Source organism: Lissotriton helveticus, chromosome 1_1 (genome assembly GCF_964261635.1).
Source record: "Lissotriton helveticus chromosome 1_1, aLisHel1.1, whole genome shotgun sequence".
In the NCBI taxonomy this organism is placed as follows: Eukaryota; Metazoa; Chordata; class Amphibia; order Caudata; family Salamandridae; genus Lissotriton; species Lissotriton helveticus.
This window is the reverse complement of record NC_136057.1, coordinates 1,671,746,135-1,671,770,358: the sequence shown is the minus strand read 5'-3', so window position 1 is coordinate 1,671,770,358 and position 24,224 is coordinate 1,671,746,135. Positions and strand designations below refer to the sequence as shown.

The 24,224-nt window shown below is 44.2% G+C and overlaps 1 long non-coding RNA gene across 1 annotated transcript in view; it reads right to left on the bottom strand.

The window, feature by feature from the left end:
- LOC144773907 (uncharacterized) overlaps window positions 1-24,224 on the bottom strand; it is a 137,464-nt gene that overhangs the window by 82,968 nt on the left and 30,272 nt on the right. Inside the window, exon 2 of the long non-coding RNA XR_013600074.1 lies at window positions 7,840-7,982. This is a non-coding gene — a long non-coding RNA (uncharacterized LOC144773907). The remainder of the gene's footprint in view (window positions 1-7,839; window positions 7,983-24,224) is intronic.

The following is a 24,224-nucleotide window of genomic DNA, read 5'->3' as shown; positions in this document are numbered from 1 at the left end:
CACATGCAACATGCTTGTCATGTGCAATGGGCATAGAAAATATGTGTAGCATAAAAAGCACAAACAGCAGGCTTGCAGCGTACGACAGACTTCGCATCAGACACACGCAAGTGCAAAGTACACACAAAAGATGTACAGTATCAAATGCACACAAAGCACACATGTTCATAAACACACACAGAGAACAGACTGTCAGCAGCAGAAAAGCTCTTGGTAAATGTATTGTCTACGTGCACGGGTCTTTTCAGGGGCAGACGTAGTCTGTTAAGGCAGATCCAGTGGCTGGCGACCTGAGAAGCCTTCGCCCAGAACCTGACCGGCGCTGCGGTAACATCATAGGCCCGGCTCATCTATTATGAGGCATGGGCCCAGAGATGACCCGGCTCCGCAGCGCCTGCGCAGTGGGGTTGGCGGGGCCTGACTGTGCAGGCAGGATGCCTCTAGTCACGCTGAAATGGCAGCAAGCAGAGCTGGTTAATGCCGGTGACTGTGAAAGCAGGAGGCCGCGGGTCTAATCCGGAGTGCGCGCTATACCAAACACTATGTCGATGGACGAATAACCAAGACCCAAGATCACACAGCACGCCAGCAGAGTAAGTAGACTCCCCTTCACATACCCCCCCCCCCCCGACGCTGGTCCACCAACACATAACTGGCACTGTCACCAAATGAAGCGAGAAAGGCTCCCGTAGCCTTCCCTTGAATCTCTCCCAGAATGCTCTCTCTTCCCTAACCACTCTCCCGGCTGCTCTCTGGGCATCAAACTCTGTGAAGACGACAGCACAGAAATCTGCATCCCAGCCCCCTGCAGCAGAGCCCATTAATCTCTGTCATGGGGCCGACCGAAGCTGACCGGGACAAGTGAGCAGAGGGCCCGAGGCCCATTAATCTAACCATCATTACTGGAAAGGGGGCTGCTGACCACTTGGATGTGGGCGGTGGGGTGTGTCGGGGGGAGGGGGCACGTGAAATGTTGCCCAGCAGACTTATGGTGCAGCCAAAATAACAATGGAGTTCAAATGGGGACAACAAGAAAGAGGCGCCATCACTGACTCAGTGGTACCACAGACTGTGGTCCATCCAGGCGCTAGAGTGTCTGCACATCAACTTGAAAGGTATGAGGTTCAAGAAACATGGAAACTACTGTTGAATGTCATGTTCCATGGACCTCCACATACGCTGTGCCACCCAAGAAGGAAAGTGATGGGTTTGTGCCATGAAATATTTGTCCTTGTTTCTTCTCTAAGGAAAGGGAATAAGAAGGCCAACAGATCAGGTGGAGCATACCACAGACTGTGGTCCATCCAGGCGCTAGAGTGTCTGCACATCAACTTGCAAGGTATGAGGTTCAAGAAACATGGAAACTACTGTTGAATGTCATGTTCCATGGACCTCCACATACGCTGTGCCACCCAAGAAGGAAAGTGATGGGTTTGTGCCATGAAATATTTGTCCTTGTTTCTTCTCTAAGGAAAGGGAATAAGAAGGCCAACAGATCAGGTGGAGCATACCACAGACTGTGGTCCATCCAGGCGCTAGAGTGTCTGCACATCAACTTGCAAGGTATGAGGTTCAAGAAACATGGAAACTACTGTTGAATGTCATGTTCCATGGACCTCCACATACGCTGTGCCACCCAAGAAGGAAAGTGATGGGTTTGTGCCATGAAATATTTGTCCTTGTTTCTTCTCTAAGGAAAGGGAATAAGAAGGCCAACAGATCAGGTGGAGCTCCCGGGTCCCAATAAGTTAAATAAAAAAATGACACTACGGCTGTTAAACTGCTGTGTCGATTTGATGCCCCTGGTATGTACGCATGGAGGGACAGGTGGGCGGATTCAGATGTTGCTTGCAAAGTTGTAGCAGATGATAGCATTGATGTTGGGAAAAAACTCCACATTTGTAAAGTTTAATTTATCATTAAAAAAATTCTCTTTCCTCCTCCCCCTCTGGCCCCTACCATTCCTTCAACCAAGGGCTATTGTTCTGTGAAGCACTTAGAATACTGTTGGTGACTCATAAGTTGTGTACTTACAATGATGGCAGAAACGGAACTCGAGGATCAAACAGATAAAGAGAGAAACTGGTCAAGCTGGGAAGATGGCATTAGTAGTTGGGTCTCTTGGTGGCACAGTGCGCTAATTACCCACTCCTAGGCACAGAGGTAGCACTAAAATAAATAGGGTCGGTTCTTCCACTAAGTGCAATGGTGTTGAGAACCATTGCACGTTTGGTCCGTTTGCGCTTTGAGATGCTAAACAATATGGTGGTCCACAAATTACGCAAATAGCCAGACGTTGGAGAAGCAAAAAATGCAAAAAGGACAGATGATGGACAGAATGCTGAACAAATCAAACATTCATCCCCAGTCACAGATCTGGGTTTAATCCATCAGTTTTTTGCTCCCCATCCCATTCCAGTTTAGATCCAGCCATATGCAAATCAGTCTTGACCCTGCTCCCCGGGGGAACAGTCTAGCCCGAACTGTGAAAAGCAAAACAGTACAGCAGGGGTTGTTCAGCCCAAAATGGATCAATGCATGTGGGACAGGAATTACAGATCTTGAAAGAAAGGAACAGATTAGCCATCTACATTCAATACATCACAAACAGCCCAGCCTCTTACTGCCTACAGAGTTATTAGGGATCACTGCTCTTTGCTGAGGATGTTAATTAAGCATAATTTCCATATGCTCATGGCATTAACAGCTATTATTGCCCTTTTCGAAGTACACTAACCACCACTAATTGTCCATTTATTAATTATGAGCTAAATGTGCATAATGTGTAGAAAGGGTGGTTAACGACTGTTGACGTCTGCCAATAGTGTTGTTAGCATCCTCTTCCCTACCTTCACAGGCAGACCCATCCTCTTCTCCACTTGTATACTTCAGATGCCTGGCTTCCACTCTTACGGACAGCAGAATACAGCGGTACAACAAGAGGTAACACTTTGGGGGTTCTTATCCAACTCAATGGTCTTTATATTGCCCTGTGAGGGAGCCAAAGGAATTACAACCCTTCCAAACTTGAAACCTGTGACCTGAAAGAGGCGCTCAACACAATGAACTGTTCTGGTAAAGTCTAGCTCTGGAAACAGCACTGTAAAGATAGAATGCCGTGCTTTGAGCACTATGTGACCAACAACAGGGGTGTCTCAGAATATTGGTCACACAGGCTTTATGGTGGGGTGGGCACTAGGCAAAGCATAAGAAAAGCACAGGTTTCTCCAGGTGGTACGTACTTGCATTCGGAAAACTTTGTGCAAGAGTTGGTTCTGAATGTGCAACAATATTTTTAGTCATATGCTTCATAAACAGTTATACCGCTCATGACACAAGTCCTGCCGCATTCGAAGAAGAATCAAAAAGTGATGGAGAGTTTGAGTGAATCTCTGGCAATTACTCGGGGCTGCTCAGTTTGTTGTTTTTTTGACCACCATGCCACCTCAGATTAAACCCAGCCATATGAAAATCAGCCTGGTACCTGCTCCAACAGAACAGTGCAGACCGAACTGCCAAGCCAGGTCCTCTCTGAACCGCAACACAAGCAAACCAAAACCGATTTCGGCCTAATTGGGCTACTGGACCTAAGCTACATTTAAACGATGGGACCCGAGTAGGTCAAAACTGTTCTTGTGTTGCTTTTGTTCCATCTGAAGAGGACTTTGCCTGGCAGTTCCGGCTGGACTGTACCTAAGGGAGTAGAATTAAGACTGATTTGCATAAGTGCAGAATGGCACAGTGGGCAGAAAACGGTCTGGACTGATGCCCTAGTGATTACTAGGGGCTGAAATGAATTCAAGAATTCCTTCAATCACATTGGTAGATACATTAAGTGTGATGGGTATTCCTTGGTGTAGGTCTCATGTCCAGTGTTGCATACGGCTCAAGCTATACCTCAGTTTTTAATTTCTAAAAGAATAAGTCACACGGTCCACAGTTTTTACAGTGGCCTACGCTTTTGTAAAGCGAGGTGTCAAACACCATGGATGCCTAGTATGGATTTCACTCTGTTCCTCTTTTATCCCCTTCAGACACCCCATGCCTCTTTATCTCACCCGTAAAGTTTTTTTCACACTTGCTTTCCCCCCTTTGGTGCGGTTTTTAGTCTCATACTCCTTTTTTACCCCTTTTTTATTTTTCTCTTTCTTGCGCTGGGTGAAAGTCTGATGAGTAAATATAAGTGCCACTGCCTGATAAACTACTTGCTCAAATTAAGCACTGACCTCACTGATGAGACCCAAGTAGGTTCAAATCAGTCTGAGGTTGGCTGTGTTTCCATCTGGAGGGGCCTTACCTGGCAGTTTAGAGGTTGATTCAAGCATTCCTTCCATCACCTTGTTGTTTTTGCACTAGATGCCTGAAGGGCGACAGGTAAGCCCAGAATTAGGTTTTGTGCTCATTGTTCCATAGGGCTCAAGCCATGCCTCACTGATGAGGAGGACCAAGACCGGTTTGCATAAGGTGTATCTCTGTCTAGAATGGCAGTTGATGAAAAACAATGATCTAGACTACGGCCCGAGCAATCGCCTGAGATTAATTCTGGCATTTCTTAAATGTTAATGTTATGTTATGTCACCTTGATTTCGGGTTAAAAATGGAAGTAACACCATTAAACATTGCAACCTTAAGGAGACCTTGCAGAGCTGATTTGGCCACGATTAATGTTTATTTATTTATTTAATTTTTCAAGGAGGGAGTCTCACTCTGCAAACACAGAGATTGACTCTTTCAGAGCTCACAAGAAGCACTGCAGGAGAAGTTTGACACTGGTTTGGATACCCTTAGGAAGATGTTGAAATGTGTCCTGCCATGACACTATTCAGCACTCAATCTGAAGTTCAGGGATATCAAACCACGGTTAAGGGCACTCAAAGTCGGGCTAAGTTCTAACAAACTGGGCAAGTAAATCGGGGGTGAGGGCAAGAAAAAAAAAGTAGCCGGGAGCCATCAAACAAGGCTCTAGGGCATTCTAGGTGCTGTCCTTAGCACCATGTTGTGGCAAGGTAGGAGCGAGGCACGAAAAAGCCTGAACTGAACAGAGGAACAGGTGAAGAAGGAGAGATGGACAGCAAGTATAAAATGAAGTACACAGTGAGTAGAGACAGAGCCCGTGATGGATTCAAGGAAAGACAGCAAAGTAAAGAAAATTACCTCTAGAAGGAAAGGGCGAGAAGATGAAGAGAGCAGAGCTGAAAGTAAAATGAGGAAATGGGAAGGAACGAGAAACAGAATCTGAACAAGAGGAAGAGAGCGCATTTGATGGCTGAAGGGACAGGGGTGGGTAGAAGAAACAGAGAGCATGTGGTGAATGGATGGGCAGGTGATGGAGTTGCAAAGATTTAATATCTTTATTATATAGTAAATCTATTGAGCGCCGCCTACCCCCAGCAGCCTGTCTATAGACATGTGGTGATAGACATGTGCTGTCAGAGTGAACACAGGAGTACCAGACGTGAGCTGATTAATATGGAGGAAGATCAGATAGCCATAGGAGGGCAGAAAAAAAGACAGTGCATGGGAGAGCAGCTTAATTTGGCCTTGGGCTTCAGATAACAATCATTATGTGGAGGGTTGTATGTAAGAGTATCGCATGCAGAAATGGCTCTTGGCATAAATCCTGTGTTCTAAATACTGTTTAGAAAGATATCCTCACAATGGGTTTAGATTTCCATTCAGAATTTCAGTGGGGCAATATTTCTATAGACAATATTTACGACATATTTATTTCAGACAATATTCGAAAAAACAATATTCTGGCAACACTCCATGTGAGGGATGCTATAAGCTTACAGTTCTTACTGACACATGATAACCAAGGCTACATGCTACGATCTCTTTAGTTGGCCAAAATTGCCCTTTTAGGCGAGGCCACTGCATCCTGTTGGCCCATCCAGGACTTTGGGTGGTTTTATTGCTTGGTGGTCTACATAAATAAACCTCAACATCTCATGGAAAATCTGCAGACTGATCAAATTCAAGCTTTTCAAATAATATAGGGCCTGGGAAAATCTGCCTACCTTTCCAGGCAGCAGAACAAACCTGGCTTGTCATTAGTGGAATGCCAAATTTTAGAAAAAATTAGAGAGCTGGAAGTAGAGCAGATGTCTAGTCATGGCAAGGCTTGGGCTAGAGGGTATATTAATTGGAATTTCACTCTCTAAAGAGAGGTAGTCCAAGACATGGATCTTAACTCACTGTTTGTAAGTGGCACTGAACAAAGTTAGGTAGCGGAATCAGAGTTAGGTAGCAGAATCAGTGCTTCAAATGGGAAAATAGAACTGCAGCTACTCCGTACCAGAGTACCTGCTTGTTTCTGAGAAGTGCTGGTACTCTCCAATTAAAAGTATTACGTCTGTCTTGAGAAGTGCCGGTAGGCTCCCTCTCAAAATAAAAAAAGTGTGGAACTTGGTACTGGACAGTACAAGCCCATTTAAAGCACTGAACAATGCTTGAAGTTGCTGGTACCATTCAGTGAAAATAGTTGCCAGAGTAATGTTGGGCCATTTCATCTTTTGTTTTACGACTAAGCAGAGAACACACCTCATAGAAATGTCTCCTTTAAGGTCTAGAAATTGGGTTGTCAAGTTGACATCTTGACATGGTTCTGCTGTTTTAATATAGTCTCCTGTTATACTTAAACAACAATTTAAAAAGTAATAATAGCTTTAAGACTTTAAGCACTGCTTATTGTTTTGGGCTGTACTGTTTTGTTTATCAGTGAACCGAGGCTGTATTTGTTTCTGGCACTGTGTGCGCTGTATCAATAAAATAAACGTAAAATATAAAGTAATCTGTAATCGTAAAATAGGCCATGTTGACAGCTTCTAGGCCCTACTTTAACCGGAATACTCAACTTTAATTTAAGAGCTAGTTGTGAAGTCACTTACGCAGAAGAGATGCACTGAAGTGCCTCAAAGGAAAAATGGCATTTCCTTGAATGCAGAGTCCTGTAATGCCCATTGACTCCACAGTCCACTCAAGAACCTGAATGTACACTGTTTAAGACTACTAGTTTTGTTTAGAGGCACACAGGACTATGATTAATGAGGACACATTCCACTTAACGTTCTTAAAATCCACTTTTATTTTGTAGCAATTCTATTAAATTCACTTGAATAGGCCCTATAGATTCAAACTTGATACGATGAATTACATTTTTAATACATTTCCTCACATCAAACTTGATAGGAGGAAATAAGAACGATGAATGGGATTTGTCCTCAGCCATTACAGTTCTAGATGTGTGCCTCCTAACAAAACTATTAATACCGTTCACATTTATAAAACTGGCAAAATGTTGGCACGGTGAGCACTAATCCACTGTACTTCATCACGTTGTATCGCGTTGAATTTTTTGCTGACAATGTCTTGTAACGCGTTTCTCTTACTACGCAGTCTCCCAACTACTCTTTTTAGGTTTGGATTGCTATGGAGCTTGCCTCATTCAAGGCAAAAATACTGTTTTCTCTACATACTCTAGCCATTGTCAATCACATCTTGAATAAGCCCAGAGGAGTATTTTTGTCTCACTTTCTTTCTATTGGCTAACATACTGTGTATCCTTCCACCTTAACTGGACACTCTGTCATCACACACTAATCTATGGATGGTATACATAAAAAAAAAATTTTGATTACTAAAGAAAACTTTTTTTACTGCAATAGGTATTTTTACATTGTTTTTGTCAGCACTAAAATATTATCGTCAAACCTATATGCTTTGCCAGTGTTTTTTCATTTTAGCATCCAACGACATAATTTTTGTGCCAAAGGAACCTCTATAAGTACCTCTTCTCAAGATGTTCAACCATTACTTTACTACAAATATAAAACTTACCCCAGTGTGCTGTGATGCCTTAGCATGCCAAGAACCACCCATTGGCCAGTAGAGTTCGGCGGAAGCACGTTGCGGTTTTGTCTACCCAATATGAACTCATATTTCACCTTCTGTGGCCAAAGCTCTTGCTCTCTTTACAAACACTAGAGGGGAAAAAAACATGGCATCAAAAAAGTGTCTTAACTTATAAATTCCACGTCTCTGAGTGAGAATACAAGTAGGCCTTCGGTGTCACTTTGCCGTGCGGCCAGAAGAATGCAGGAATCATAACATACTGTTCTGTACCAGGCTCACCAAAAAATCCTGTCCTCTGGAACGCAGCTCCACAACGCATTCATGGGCAGATACAGCACAGGGAGACCATCAAACCAGTGTGCCTCACTATACCACATGCATCACTTAACACTATAAAAGTACCAAGAGCCAGCCAACATCTTCGAATTTGTAAACAGGTAGGATCTCAAGTTGCTCCAACGTTTGATAGATGACATAATGGCAGTATTACAAAAACATTGAATTGCTCCACTTAGGTCCATACCCTCTCCTGTGCAGCCCCTCTCCCACTCTTTTCATCTTCTTCACTCACTCACTCAACGCATTCTCCTAATTTTACCCACCATCCCTTTCACCACTCCCCCAATTATCCCCTCCCTTCCTCTTTTCTCCCATTCCAGTTAGACCCATTTTTACTTTGATTTCATGAGACTAATCCAAGCCCACGCCCCTTCTTTGCTACCATTCCTACTACTCCTTCTTTTCATTGTCCCAGACTTTACTTCCTTTCCACTCCGTTCTACCCCTGGGTCTCTCCCATATTAACTTACATTACTTCAAGCTCCCTTTCTGACACTCACATAAGATTTACTTCTATTGCTCTACTTAAGCAAGAAGTTGTACTTTCAATTAAGACGTGTGTACAAGAGGAGGTAGCGCTGGTAGTTGCCATTTTAGAAAGTTCAGAATCTATTCTATTCTATGCGAACATGTGTGAACTGACTACTCAGCAGTGTTTAGAAAATGTACAAACCTACATCAACCAACTGCAGTGTGCAAGTTCTAAAATGGTCATCACACACCACTGTTCACGAACAGTTAAAAACCAAGAGGAAACACATCTCCTTTTCTTTTCCCCATTTTTTTCGATGATCACAACATAACAAAGATACATTAAACACATGTGCATTCAATAATGATAGCTTCCCTTATTTCTCTAAAACGAAAGGACAAAAATGCACCAACCCAAAAAAAGGGCACTGACCTAAGTCAAGCCAAGTGGCGCCTGCCTGGCAACCCTAGTGTCCTGCTTGTTCAGCCATTTTGGAATTTCTCACTGACAAAATTCTCTAAAAATGTCGATGCAAAATAGTACTTGTAGGATGCCCCCTACCATATATTTGCTCTCTCCCCCATCACTTTACCTTTCTGAGGCACGCTTAGAACGTGCAGCAAAATTAGCACAAAGGGAATGTACTATATTTTTCTTTATCTTCTGGAAAATATGTTGGAGAGGATGGCAAGATTAGGGCATGCGGGCAAAGTTAATAATACCTCCCCATAATTGGCCTTTTCTTTATCTTAACTGCCGAATTGTTAACGTAGCCCCTGTAATATATACAACCTCTCTAGAATAGTACTGAAAAAGATAATTTTGCCCATTAATTTACCAGGTAGTGACTAAAGTCCACCACGTTATCAAAAGATTACTGTATTTTTATGTGTAGTTGTGCATGTGAAATTTAGTGATACAGCTTGGGGATTTGAAAGTATAAAAGTGTGTTTTTTAGAACTGCAATATGAACATTGTTAGAAATGGCTAGTGGCTACAGATCGCTTCAGCTATCTATAGACTTTTTGTTAACAACTCTTTAAAATATATATTGAGTGGACTTTAATTTTGCCCAAGTGGAGTATTTCTATCTCACCTCATACTCCTGGTTGGTTTGATGATTCTGCCACCATCAATCCTTGCAATGCATCATTAGGTGCTATATTACATCTAAATATAATAATCAAAGGCTGGTTTACAGTTAGGCTGAAAGGGTTCTCTGTTGCAATGGCGACGGAATACCGTCTCCACCAAACTTATGGTCTGCGTGATTTAAAGGCATGTTGCGGCTCTGTCGTTGACATACTCCTGCGAAGGACAAGTTGTCGGGTTAGCCATAGGACCTCTGACCCAATTTAGAGTTGAAATTGGATGGCTCTTTTTGCGCTGTTTGTCAGGCCGCGATTGACAGTAAGAAAAAAAATAAAGACCTACACACCATGGGAGAAAACTTCTCGAACCATGGAATTTATTAATCAACAACCTTTATGCGTTTCATTGCTGTAAAGTTGTAAAAGTGTCAAATGGAGTGGTTCAATGTTACGGATTCATGTAACGAGTGAATGGGCATGAACATGTGTTGATAGGTCAGCCATTTATAAAGCAAAGTACATTTTCCAAGTTGTTTGGGTAAGATTCAACTGAAAGAGCAAATTCTGCTGTGCAGAAAACTCTGGCAACATGTCAAGCTTGTTTATGCTTCATTCTAAAACACTCTTAAGGTTTTAGCAGATGCTCAAAAAGTAAAAATTCTACAAAAAAAATCATGAAATTGAAAACACACTTTAAAAGAATGCAGCACGTATCTTAGTAGTTAACACTGAAACGTTGTGTGAAAAATTACCTCATAATTAATGGAAATTCTACATTATGAAGAAGTCCACGTGGATTTGTCCACTTTTGCCTCCCATAACAGGCCATGTGTACTTCCACAGATTTTTTTGAATAACTTTCCAAAACCATTTTCACAGAACCCAGTCAGCTCAGTTTATTTACCATGCTTAAAAGAGTAAGAGTTTAAGTTATTCGTGGTGGGGCCAAGCGTGACCTTTGATTTGCACCAATCTGCAGCACGCGCTCAACCCAGTCTGCCACCTAGGCACTGGATGGAGAACAAAAGGCGCAATCAGTTAATACAGGAATGCGGGGGGGGGGGATAATACCCTTGGTGAAGGCTACGATTGTGAAAGTGTGTCACATCTTCCCTGCACCCCCTGCAGACAAAACAGTATCAGCTTGAATGCATTAATGTCTCCTGGTCGTGTTGGACGCCCCTGTAGTAGTTGTAAGGAACCCCTACTGGCAAGCATTTGTTCGCCATCATAGATAATAAAGGATTTATTGGCAATCGCAAGAGCGATAGCTCAGGAAAAAAATGTCATTTTTGATGTTCTCTTTGTTTTTTTATAGGGGGCTTGCAACTTGACGTCTGTTTACACATCAGTCATGAAATAGGCGCTCAAACATAGGGTTCACCTGAGCTTTCTTGAATGATACAATCTTAGAAGCAATTCCAGGTTACAGTAGTTCTATTTTCCCTGGGTGAAATTGCGCATAAACCTAGAAAAATGATTATTAGAGCCTGGGGTCGAGTGCACCACAGAGATCTGCGCATAACATGCCTTTTTTCCATCGCAGGTTAATAAAGTGAGCGCCAGCGGGCCAGGTATAATAACACGTCATAAAGGGCCAAATCACAATCCAGTTTAGAGCATAGGAAAGCACAGGCTTATCAGTAATCTTATTCTGAAAATAGTCTTATTTAAGTAAACTAACATAAAAACAATTTAAAATAAACAAAGTAATTTTAGATTTTTAAGGCGCTGCTCTAGTCCTCAGAGATTTTGAATGATATAAAACATTCAGTCTAGTCCTGAACTTTTATGGACATAGTTGCAAAGGCTTTATCGCTTGCCCGTTTCTGGGACACAATACTAGTTTAACAGGTCATTCAGTTAGTTCAAAGATTCAGCCAGTCCCACTTTTCCTGCAAACTCACGACTCAGTCCACGTTTGATGTTTGTGTCAGCCAGAACTATAGTCACACAAATAAAAGCACTTTTTAGAGCGTTTTCTGGTTTTAAGACTGGCCTATTAAAAATCAAAAGGGTTTTTCCAAGTAGTCATTCTTGGTGAGTGGTGAGTGGCTATGTGGTCGCCAAGTCGGAAGTATAACACAGACAGAAAGTAATCCTACTTCCGGTCTATCAATACCCACACAACATGCTCCTGTGTGTATACCTAGATGGAGTCGTAATCAGGGGTGGAACTGATACAAACTTGCACAACACCGCTTCATTGATATCACGGTGACATGCCAACATTTTGACTTTGGTAACACAACACTGCAGTTAAAAGTTGTGAGGCAGCTGCTTCACCTTATACAAACATTGGGCCATTGCAAATTTGCTACAATCAGCACATAATTATGTTTGAAGAAAGAAATTATATAATGCCTTTTAACAACTGGGCCACTGCAATACAAATATGCTATAGAAGGGACATTTAAACAGTGGTCTCTTAATACCAATGTCAGAGAATGCATATTCTTTGACATTGGTATCACAGGGCACAGATCATCTTAATGCAGAAGCAGCGACAAGGAACAGTAGAGGGTCTGTCACTACTTAAATCTAAAAAACAAACAAAAAGCTATAAAACTATAGAAACCACGCAAAAAACACTTTGTTTCCTACCTAAAGGATGGGTAGAAAACTCTTACAATGCACAAACTTGAAGACTAGAAAATCAACTTCCATTGAAAATTTCCACACTCTTAGAAACTGGCTGTGAGCAGATTGTGTAGCGGAATCGCCATAGTACAGAAGAGCTGCACCGTGTTTGGATTTTCAAGGGGAGTTTATCATTCCTCAATTAATTTTTTCAATGAACCATGTTAAATATAAATTAAGAAAGATAGACCAGACAGAGAAGAAAGACACAAGTCAAAGAACATGAGAAGTAGATTGACAATAACAAACATTGTTACTGGATAAAGAAATGTTTAGTTAGATAAATCATAATTAAGTCATATGGTTCACTTGGTATAACACTTTTGTAAATGTTCTGAATAGTATATTAAAAATATTTTACGGGTTGGAAAAGATATTGCATGATCAGCACACTACTGTTATGAACATGATGAGAAAATATTGTCGGGAAAAAAAAATCAATAACAACCTTTATGCATATCTCGATTTTATTTCTCTTCAACCCCCGTGAACCCGGCTTCCTCTTCAAGCTCTTTGTGCCCGATTCATCAATTGTTTCCAAGACAGAGATTTGTACCATGTGTGATCCCTCCTACAGTACATTTCTTCTCACGTTTGCATATTTCACGGAGATACCTATATATCCTGCCATGTCCAGGTTAATTAGGGGCTCTTCGGTGGAAATAAAAGTCTCGCTCGGAAAAGCACACAATGTAAAAGTGCAATTTTAAAATCCAAGTTAATACATATAAATTACGAACTTGTCTATACAAATGCCTTCCTCCCTCTAACATCTCATCATCTGCGAAATATTCTAAGTATCAGTTTTACAATATAACATTCCCTCACATGTGTGGCTATTGTGTGAATCAGAATTTGAAGCAGAAATTACTGCCTTCAGCAGCATGCATTTAAACACCAATATTAATCAGTTTGGATTTTGAATCTGCTAACATTTTTAGTACACACGTTTATATGGCATTGTACCAAGCGTATTTGCTACATCAAACTCTGGCACACCCAATCTAAAATCAAGATCCGCTTCTATCAATACCACCACAGGGAAATGTTCGAGGTCACTTTGACAGGGTTAATTACACTTGGATAAATAGAGACCCTTGTTCACTACCTTAAGGCGGTTTACTTGTTTCATAATCTATTCCTTGATAACACAACTGATTCATCCATCTTTCTTAAGCAGATCTTAAACCTCCACAAGTTCAGCTGTGTAATTCTCACTCAACCTCGTTACTGTGAACATGCACCATAGGTTGACGTGCAGGTGTAGAGCCGGTCAGATACTAAAATCAAAACGCTCTCTCTCTTATATCTTCTTTTGCTTCATAACACGCAATCGTTCCTTCCGTGGTAAGAGTATAGCCCCGCGTCTCTTCTGTTGTGCCAACCCACATCATCTTTATGAAGGTCGACCTTTAGTTGACATCATCCTTCACGTGATGGCATAGATTGTGGCACTGATTCCTTTGAAGTTTTCAATTCGTGTGTACTTTATTTTCTTGTGCTGATCTATACTGATCTTGTCCTTTCATGGTGCAGCCCAGGTGGCTTTAATGAGCGATTGTACACCTTTTGTGCATCACAAACTGCTTCGGTACATAGACAACATTTCCCCAGACTGCACTGTAAATCATAAGCTCCCTGCAGTCTACGAAAGGTTCTACTATGCACCATCTTCCTTTGCTGCTCATGGCCTCTGTCCTCAGCATGAACCCTCCTCCCGCTGTGTCTCCACAGGTGCTCCTACTCTCCTGCTACTCAAGAGGCCACTTATCAATTCAGCGTAAATGCCTCTTTCTTGGGAGATCCAATGTGCAATTAAGCACTCACTTTACACCAGGATCAGATGCGTCCCACACTGACTGTATGACGGAATCCCGCATGTGTTTAGCAGGCATGGCTTCACAACACCAGCATTAGAAAGAACACATCGTTACGACGCGTTCCTTTAGCACACAAGTCGTTAGAACGACTTGCCTTAGGGGGGTGCTGGACTTTGAAGTGGTATCATTTACTATTCCAACTCAAGTCTGTGAAACAGTAGGGAAGGCATTTGACTTAAAATCCCAAACCACTTCACCAATACGCGCACCCTCCCCCTCCAAAGCGACTTGCGTGCTAAACGAATGCGTGTTAACAACGCATTTGTTCTAATGCCGGCGCTGTAAAGGCACAGCATGCGTCCAGCTTCGTTTTAAAGGATGTTTCCTGCTCTGCACTTCATCTAATCAAGTGGGCTGGTAATAGTTTGAGGGGCAATCTTGAAATGCGACATGCATACACTGAGCACGAGAAATACACTTTGGAGTGTTTGCACAACCCATTCAGTGCTTAACTTTTCCACAGTGTAAAGTTTCAAGTGCGGAGTAAGAGCTTTTGAGGGATCTAAAATAACCCTTGCACGGATCTGGTGATTATTTCTGGAACATTATTTTGGATCTCCACCCCTTTAGGCTATGCACAAACACTAGGATTTCTTTAAAAACAAGCATACAAATGATGTGAATCATTTTGAATAAGAGTGATGTGGAAGCCAACCAATAGTAAGTAATGGGCGGTCTCTAAACCATCTTCCAGTTTACAAGAGATCTCACAATCAATCAATCAGGGAATTTTGAAGCATGCTACTCACTCGAGAGGGTCTCAAGGCGCTAGGGGAGGATAGCAGCTCCGGTCAGTCAAAGAGCCAGGTCTTGAGGGTCTTCCCGAAGATGTGTAAAGTGGGGGGCGCATCTGATATAGATCGGGAGCTCGTTCCAGGTTTTAGCCGCAATGTGGGAGAAAGTTCTTCCACTCGCTCTTGCTCTGCGGATGCACGGGGTTTCGGGGAGGTCGGCAAATCTGAGGTTTCTCTTGGGTACATGGAAGGAGATTAATTTGTTGAGATATTGGGGTCCGGTGTTGTGGAGGCATTTGTAAGCATGGATGAGTATCTTGAACGTTGCGCTCTACTCGACTGGGAGCCAGTGGAGGTTTCGCAGGTGTTGGGTGATGTGTTTGTGGCGAGGAATGCTGAGGACGAGTCAGGCTGTGGTGTTCTGTATGGTCTGGAATTTGTGGAGCAGAGACTTGTTGATTCCGGCGTAGAGGGCGTTTCCGTAGTCCAGTCTGCTGGTTATGAGAGCGTGCGTTACGTTCTTCCTTAATTCGGGGGATCCATTTGTAGGTCTTCCGAAGGATGCAGAGGGTATTGAAAAAGGTGGAGGAGGCGGCGTTGATGGAGAGAGAGGAGTTGAGTATGATGCTGAGGTTCCGGGCATGGTCCGTGGGTATGGGGGCACTGCTGAGGACGGTGGGCCACCAGCAGGGTCGGATTGGGATCACAATTTGGCCCGGGCACTGACGAAAAAAGTGGCCCACATTCATGAGGCGTGGCCCATATATAAGGGGCGTGCCCACATTCAAGGGGCGTGCCCTTTCATGAAAAACCATTTGCACAGACAAGGAATGAAAGTGGGAGGATACTGTTCTTGCGCAGGACACAGGGCCAAGTTGACAATGGCCTACATGCTGAGCAACTAAAACAAACAGCAAGGCCCCTTTCTGTCACAAAATTATTTGAGCCCTCCAGTGCAGGAGCACCTGAAAAGCAGAAAAGCCCCTGCTATTACGAACCAACTTAGCCCTCCCCAGAACTTCAGGCCCCTGCAATTAGTAAATGAATCAGTCCTACAGGCCTCAGGGCAATGTCCTGTCAGGGGAGCACAAAACACAGCTGCTGGTTCATCCAAGGTAGCCAGGTAGCCAGGGGGAGGCTGAGGTGAAGATGGTGAGTTCCAAACATCCCCTGGCCCCCACAGCGAGACCCATTCTTCCTCGCCCACTATGCCCTGAATGTGAAGGGCTGTGGGCGAGGTGTTAAGACTAACACTGTTTCTGGGCTGCGTGGGCCCCAGGGGGGCCGAGGTGAAAATGGCGCATAGGCCTGAGCAACACCTGGCCCCCTGGGAGGCCGATTCTTGCAAACAATCACCCCTCCCCAGCCCAGCCTCAACGTGATTGCTTGGTAGCGCAGGGGGTGAAGGAGAGGCCACAGCTGATAATCGCTGTACGGCCGCACAGAGAGGCTGCTTTCATTTCTCTGTGTCTGTCTCAGTGCACTCTGTGGGCCGTTTTTTTTCTCCCCTTTCCTAGTCCACTCTCTGTGGACTGGGAAAGGGGAGAAAAAAAACGGCCTACAGAGGGCACTGAGACACTGGCCCTTCGGCCGATGCCCGAATGCCCGCCTTGCCAATCCGCCCCTGGCCACCAGTTGTTGTCACATGCAGATGGGGTGGGACGTTGACGGTCTTCTCTAGGACTTTGGCTGCAAAGGGGAGAAGGGAGATGGGTCGGTAGTTCTTGAGGTCCGGTGGATCTGCTGAGGGCTTCTTGAGTAGGGGCTTGACTTCTGCGCGTTTCTAGTCATCAGGGAAAGTGCCAGTTTCGAAGGAGGCATTGATGGTGCATCTTAGTTCTGGTGCAATGGCGGTGGCAGCTCTGTGGAAGATGTTAGGAGGGGCAGGGGTCCGTGGTGGGTCCTGAGTTAATGCTTTTCATGGTTGATGCAGTGTCTTCAGTGGTGAGTGGGGTCCAGGAGGAGATCGTGGGCTGGCTGGCGTTTATGGAGGAGAGAGTGGTTTCGGTGTCAGGTGTCTATTCGTTGAAAATGTCGTAGAGGGACTTGATTTCCAGATGGAAGTAAGAGCCAAGCTTCTTGCAGAGGTCCTGGGAGGGGGTGATGTCCATGGTTTCGCTGGTGGGTTTCATCAATACCTGGATGATGCTTAAGAGGTCCTTGGACTTGGCGAGGATCTTGTTCTGGATGAAAGTCCTTTTGGTGGATCTGATGCGTTGGTGGTATTCTGTCCTGGCGTTCTTGCATGTGGTGTGGTCTTCGGGGGATTTGCTGTTTCTTCAAATCTTTTTGCGACGTCTGCAGGTGCGCCTGGATTCTTGGAGGTCGGCGGTGAACCAGGTGGCCTTTCTGGGGGGCTGTCTGTCGGGGTTGCAGAGGGGTGCAAGCTCATCTCCGCAGTTGGTGATCCATCTGTGAAATTCTTTGGCTGCAAGGTTGGCGGTCGGTTGAAGTTGGAGGGGCTATTGTGGTTGAAGGTGGAGTTGAGGTGTTCCTCGTTGACCTTGCTCCAGTTTCTTCGCGGAGGGCGGGGTACAGGTTTGGGGGCGGTGGGTTTGTCTACGTTGAAGTGTACACAAGGGACAGCGCATGCACTTTCTCAGACGAGACCTACATAGAGGGACACATGCCATCTTCCTCTGCATTTGGCAGCAGAACCAGTCCAGGTTAAAGAAAGTGGATACAGAACTCATTCACAATGTCAGAAAGGTAAATAAAAAATCATAAATAGAACAACTAATAAGCATTGGTAATTCATTGGTTTCAACCATGTAATGAATAAAGAGCTGTTTTCATTAATCATCGTCTGGGAGAAGGAAAGAGCTCCCTGACAGATAACAAGGGAGTTGAGAGGATGTGACGCAGTGGCCAGAGATGCTGACTGAGAGCTGGGGAATCCCAGTTTGAGTCTTGGTGGCGCCGAAGCAACATCCTGTGATTCTATGCAAATCACTTAATCTCTCCGGATGATAAATTGCTATATAAATATGCTGCAACAGTAAAAGGCAAAACTTTATGAAAATATAGTTCCGCCACAGAGGATGTTGACAGTATTTCGGCCGGAAGAAACTGATAAGAGAAGCAGACAAGGAAGAAGCATTGGTAAAATCAGGAAAATATGCTATAGCCAATAGAAATGGGAGGCAAGGTAAGTGGCACGCACAGGAACAAATGAGAAGCCAGGAAAGGGAGGAGGCGGGATGTAAGTCATTTTTTAGTGTATATTAAAAACAATATATTTCTCATGCACAGTGCAAGTGCTGTACAGGCGAAACCTAAAAATAAACGCAAACAATGCAATAAAATGAAACGTAGAAAGCCAATATGAGTGAAAATGTAAACAGGCAGCAGCAAACTGAATGCAGAGAAATATAGAATTTAAAAAAGTCACATGGAACAATTTGAAATGTCTGAAGTGCCAAACGTCGTCACTGCTACATCACTTTGAGGCTTGAAGTGCTTCTAAATCACAATCAAGGAACTTCGGTTAGTGCTCGTTTTCCTATTTCCCAGAATATCCTTCTCCCAGCACGTCCAGGTGTGCTACCGAGCGGTTATGGAGTCTGAAAATACACACTGCCCCCAGGACCTGGCTCCAGCGATGATAAATTGCCTCTCCGGCCTGCAGCCCGGCCCGTGCTCCAATCAAGCCTCCCCTCGGAAGTGCAAGGGGGCGAATCATTAGCACATTCTCTCATCTCTGCTGGCAGCCGTATTTCAGACACCCTCGGTGCACGCGTAGGCTTCCACCTTTGTTTTTGATCTTGCACTGATAGCGCGCGCATGGAAAATCGATGCGCGCCGCGAGATCCGCGGAGATAGATCTGTTATCGCAGCAGCGAAAGATGTCATACAGGACAGGCCTGCTAAGGGGTTTTATCAGAAAGATTTATCACCGCTGGAGTTCTAGGGCGGAAAAATCCATCTGCTTGTTTGGGAGCTGGCCCGCTCGGAGCCGGCCTGGGGAAATAAACCGGGCCCGGCCCGTCGGCAGCGCTGCCGGCCGGGGCAGCACCATGGAGCCCGGGCTTCCGCTAATTACCCGTGTGCTGGGCACTCGTTTCCGGCGAGGCTTGAGGTATCCTCAATCACTTGAAGCAGAAAATACCCTTGGACCTGACCTGGGCGACCAAACCGGGGCCTGCTCGGCCGGCCCGCCCCGACTTCCGGCCTCAGCAGCCCTCTCCATTTCAAGCGCGAGAGCCCGGTGGCCTCAAAGATGCTGCCTTTCCCCACAATGTTGGGGCATAAACTGCAATTGAAGCAATGAAGGCCTGACCGTTGGAAGCGCCCTCATGGGGCTGCCAAATGATTGGATGGGAGCACTGTCCATCACTGTGCCAAGCCCAGAGATTAGTAGACCTCTCAGGTGGAAGTTTGATAAATGCCCTCACAGGTACCTGGGAGGTTTTGTATTATCGCATAAGCCTGGCACATCTGCTGACGTTTTTTCAGCAAGGGCGCACAATGGGTAATATTTTAACAGTAAAGATGACTTTATCAAGGTTTATACAAACACTGCGGGTTATTTTACATGAAGACCCCCCCACCCTTTTAAATCACCAGTATGTAGTGCTTTACATTGTATTCTAAGAAGCTACCATTGCTCATGAGACCCAATTTGGCCTCTCTGCAAGGTTGCAGTTGGCATATTTTTCCAAAATGCGTTTTTTTTATTATCGTTCTCGGTTTTGGTTTAATGCTTTCATGGATTCTTCTGTTCAGTTCTTGCATCATCTACACTCACTGATATACCAATGGTGACATATATTGTCCTTGTGTGCGGACAAGCTTGCAGGTTTACAAAGTCAGCAGGTGCTCACAAAAGTGGTTAAGCGCCATTATCAAAAGCCGGTCTAGTGGTTTACGATGTTGCACTGTACCCATACCCGCCATTACCCACCCCTTGAAAAAGGTGTATAATGACAGCTTGGCAAAGCTACACACTAAGATATTAGAGCGGTTCAGTGGATTCTAGGTGTCGTTAATTTTTCACTGGTCTCAGCAAGGCCTTAATACTCACTACTGTTACATAATGCTTGCGTAAACCATCAAAGGGTGTCTCAAAATGGAGTGGCAGCCACATCTGTTGAAAAGCAGAGAATGACATCTGTTCACGGAAGTGTCAGGAGTGGAGCAGAAGTGATGGAAACTCACCTGAGAAAAACAGATGTTTCTGTAGTGGAGCGTGCAAAAGTCAGCCACCATTGATTAAAACCGCAATCCACTACTCGCATGAACATTGTAAATCGTGGGTGTGTTAAATGGCGGCAGGCACCACACAAGCCTGGGGACTGTACAGGGGTCTTATAATCTCAACACTGTTCGATTCTTGTGTGCACCTTCGTCTGGCTTCTTGCTGGATTTATTAGAGCGCACTTTCTTTCACAGCAAAGTGGCTTGGCCATAAATAACGCCCTCTGTGCACCACTGCCCACTAGCTGATTGAACAGCAGATTGATTCCTTCATATTACACATTTTTCAGGCATCAGAAGCGGTTTTTGGTAGGCTGTTCCTATACATAGTAAAGATACAACTGAATCTGGTCTCCCTTTTCTCCTGAGAGAAGGAGGTCCAGTACCTTTATAGGGACATTGCTCTTCCAAAGGCAACATTGCTGGAGATTGTAGGTCACACATTATTGCTTTCTGTTGCATCAGCTATTTACTGCATTCAATGCGTTTGAGACCTCCTAGCACGTAAAGTGTGTTGATATTTCAATGTACGACAGGGGTCCTTGACAAGCAGGGGTCATACCACAATACAAATTATCCCAACTGAACATAGCTATTACTGTTCGAATGGTGAAGGCGAGGAAATGTCACTGTAAGACCCGCATGGCGATTATCCAATTTCCGTCAGGATTTTGAGTCAGCGCTAGCCTGTACTCCGCGCCAGCAGTGATCCGCGCTAATATCATTGGTTCCACCAGAAGGCAGACATAGTTTATCTGAGCTCACCCTGATGAGCGCTGATCATCCCTTCATCTTGAAAAAGCACTTCCAGGTCGGGGAGAGAGTTCAAGCGAATGCCCCTGAAAGTCCACCAGGCTATAATCAAGTACGCCATTAACATGGGGAACAGAAATGTTCAAAATTGACCTCTCCACCAAGTACATTCATCTCACGGACTCCATCATTTACACCAAAGAGAATATTTGCCTTCGGAATGGGACTTTCATTGACTCACAGAAGGGAGGCCCAGCGTACTTAAAAAATGGCAGCATCCATGTCAGATTTACAGACTATCCACATTAAATCAGATTTTAAAGATATAAACATTAAATACATTTACACAGAAGGAATTCAAATGCAAGTCATCAACAGAGTCATTAGTTATCTTGAAAATCAGGCATTAATCTCACCCCCATGGACATACTTTCACCACCCCTGAATAAGAGGATACATCATGATGTGGAGGGTGAAGGTTAAAGCTTTCGAAAACGGATAAGCAGGTCAACTAGAGCTTTAGGTGGGGTGGGTCCTGCCAGTCCTTGGCACCGGCATTAATAAGTAATAATCAAGCATTGACAAAGCCAATAGGTCTTGCCTTTATAATACAAATGTTAAGTTAACCCCTTTGCCGCCGCAGCGCTAGGGGGGCCGCGCGGCGCGGCGCTCCCATGCTCGTGACGGAACCGCTTCGTCACGAGCCTCGGGCGCGCTGTGCTTGTGACGGAGCGGTTCCGTCACGGCCTCGCCTGCTCATTAGAACGTGCCGCGCAGGCGCGAAATCAGCGCCGCGCAGGCGCGCTGAGCGGGCCGTGATGGAACCGCTCCGTCACCAGCAGAACGCGACCGAGGCTGGTGACGGAGCAGTTCCGTCACCAGCATGGAAGGGGTTAAAGGGTCTGACAATGCTCATTTGTAAAGTGCTGTTTAAAAAAAGGAAAAGAAAAACATTTACAAGTAATTGGTGGAGGAGATGTAACTTATAGTGTAGGGCAGAGGTCTTCAAACTGTGGGGTTCCCAGGGGGGGGCGAATGCCTCTTTAATTGCATGTAAATGAAGATGGCCTGGAAGTGCGGTGATGTTTATTTGCTGCATTTCCAGGCTGTCTTCATTTACTTCGAGCCCTTGTGAGAACTGTGATCAGCATGCCATGGGGGAAGAGGTCAGGAAGTGTGCTGGCAGGGTCAAAAAGGTTGCTAAAAACAGAAGACATTTATGTATTTTTATTTTTGCCCCATTTCACTTCCTGACCTATGTGAGGATCGCTCAAGAATGTATTCAACCAACATCCTGCTAACAAGAAGAGTACCAAAATAAGTGCTTCAAAACACATTAAATATCACTGAGTTAACAACTGGCTGTATTTATTATGATCCATAAACATCAATAATTTTCAAAGCACCTGATGCCACATTCCTTGCCCCAGAAATGTTCAAAGTATCAATAAAATGCCAGGATAACTTCAGTGATTAATGTTCTTTCTGGGGAGAGACCCCAGCTTTGTCTGGAAGTGGAAGTTTCTTTTGACTCATCATAGCGCAGAAGGTTAATATGCCTGCTGCACAGAACATATCCGATTCAGATCACAAAGTACACACACTATAAATAAGTCAATGGGTTATGGTTTTTCTCAGAGAGATCTTTTTGTTACTTGCAGTTTAAAGTTAAAATACTAATATATAACTGAGTGCTATTAACTGTCATCAAAGAGCTGCATGCAAACTGCAAGGAATATATTACAGCTACATATTTTTTTGTCCAGTTTTTCCTTATACTAGTATTGCAAAAAGGGTTCATTTGGGTAGAAATCAAGTCTTTTTATTAAAGAAAACCACTCACAATGGTGTTACATTTTAAATTCTGAATTTGTGCTTTTCCAGACCAAGGACTCAAACTATACTGCCTACCAGTATGCATGACATGTGACTCCTACAACTTGTAGGCCGCTGTCTTATGTAACATTTCCCATACATGGATTAACACTTGTATGATTGTCTCCGTGCAACGTATGTGTGATGTAACGTGTTCTGACACCTTAAACTGTTATGAGTTGCGCTATAAAACTAAATTAATCTAAAAGACAGTGGTAATGGAGATTTGAAGGGCATTGTCAAACGGTGGTAGTGAGGGAATCCGTCATTGGGGGGAGAGGGGGGCGTCACCAAACATTGTCGCACCGGGGGCCACCAGGACTAAGGCCGGCCCGGAGGCCTTTATTACAGAAATGTCCTTAGTCCCGAATCTTGTGGTAGCAGTTTTTTTCTGCTTGAATCATGATTATAAGAAATGTGGTAATTACAGAACAACAGTGTTGGTAAATTCAATTGTTATTTCCTATGAGGTTTAAATGCACACCACACAAGGAGGGACTTGCAGGGCACTGGGTGGATTGGTCGGTACTACCCTCTTCACCCCGGGAGATTTGGGAGTGGTAATTGCTTCACAGCACTGAATTCACAACCGAGCAGTTACTCTAGGGAAGCACTGAGCCTACTAGCCAACTCTGGTACAGGAACAATAGGCTTCGGCAGCAGGTTGAGCACTGGGAAAGAGCTGCAGTCAGAGAAAGAGGTATTAGTTATAGAGGTCAAGCTCATCAAAAGGCACCAAGGACGAGTTTAGAGGTAACAGGGAAAAGAACAATGGAAAGTAAGAGGAGAATGGTGGAATGAAAGGAAGGCAGGCTTGGTTCAGGGGCAGATAGGCTGGTTCGGCGCAAAGAAATATTGGAGTCAGGAGAAAAGGCAAAAGGGTTCGTCACTAACGGAAGTTGTCAAGATGAAGTTAAAGAAGAAATTGTTAAAGGGGGTGGGAATTGTTTAGCGGCCAAGAGAATAGTTAATGTTTGTTTGAGTGCTGTGAGGACATATTAATCTGAGCGGCAATGAGCAGATGGTTTTTTTTTGTACCTGAGCTCAAACCGCTTTATGACAACAGCATCAAGGTGTCCGTGGTGATCCAATCCCAAAGTATGTTTGGGAGATTAAATGGCTGCTGAATCCACACTCAACATATTTAAAAAACATGGCAGAAGACCACAAAAGAAGTGATTTGTGCAGCAAAATAAACCGCAACATACATAGAACTAGGTTCACTTAAAAACACAAGTGTGCAACAAGAATGTATTTGTCTTCCTGTACTGCACAATAAAGCAGAACTATTGAAAAGACATAAATCTGTCCTCCAGAATAGAATGTTTGTAAGTACTAGTTTACAGCACTGAAGAATTGGATATGCAGTACTATGCAGCAGATGATGGAT